Raw genomic sequence first — 967 nt, 5'->3', positions numbered from 1 at the left:
AATTGTTAATTAGTGCATATCGAGACTGACTCTAGAAATTCGAGTTGTTTATAAAGACTGAGTAAACTAAATTGCAAATATATTTAAATTAAATTGTGAAAGGTGTAAATAATAGTTTCGTTACGGCAATATTCTGATAATGTATTAGTGCTGGTGAGTAATCGCTTTTTTACGGACTATTGGTGACTTTAACTTGATTGACCTATTTAAAAAAATGGCTATAAACGAACCACTTTACGGAGACAGAACCAAAGCGAGCAAAATGTACGCATTGTTATAGAATACTCGCCATATCGGGAAGCTCCATAGGCAATTATCTACCTCCGAAACTTACATACATATTACATAATTACATTATTTTATAATTTATAAGAACTAACAAAAAATCTTTCACATAAAGGTGACAAAACGCAACGCGTAATAAATAGATCGATCGCCGATACGGATCCGAGACGCCTAGAATCACTAGAGTGCTGTAGATGCGCTGTGTAATGTAAGAGATAGCTGTAATATGGCCATCTCGCGCGCGCCCGTGCGCTGTTTCACGGTCGGGTCATGTTTCGAGTGATGAGTGATGTGATATCTCAGTGTACCATTACGTGTTCGGAAAAGTGATGTGATATAGCATCACTTTTCGAAGCACTGTTTCGCGCATGTCTAGTATGTAGGTTAGGTACATTGCCCAAAAATATATAGGTAATAAATTACCAATCTATCTAAAGAAGTTGATGCCTATGGAATTTAACAGAAAACTTTTTCACTGGCTTGTAGGGTTTTTACAGCATCTCCGATTTTTTAACAGAATAATATAAAACAATATGTAAAGTCATTTTAAAATTCTAATAATTCGTGTAGCATAAGTTACTATACATATTTACATAAATGATCTCATTTAGAATTAAGTTCCCATATTGTACGCCTCTCAGAGACAGGACAGGAAGACCGTTGTACCTACATTAACTATAAT

This window comes from Cydia fagiglandana, chromosome 8 (assembly GCF_963556715.1).
Source record: "Cydia fagiglandana chromosome 8, ilCydFagi1.1, whole genome shotgun sequence".
Taxonomy (NCBI): domain Eukaryota; kingdom Metazoa; phylum Arthropoda; class Insecta; order Lepidoptera; family Tortricidae; genus Cydia; species Cydia fagiglandana.
Note: the sequence above shows the minus strand (reverse complement) of the source record.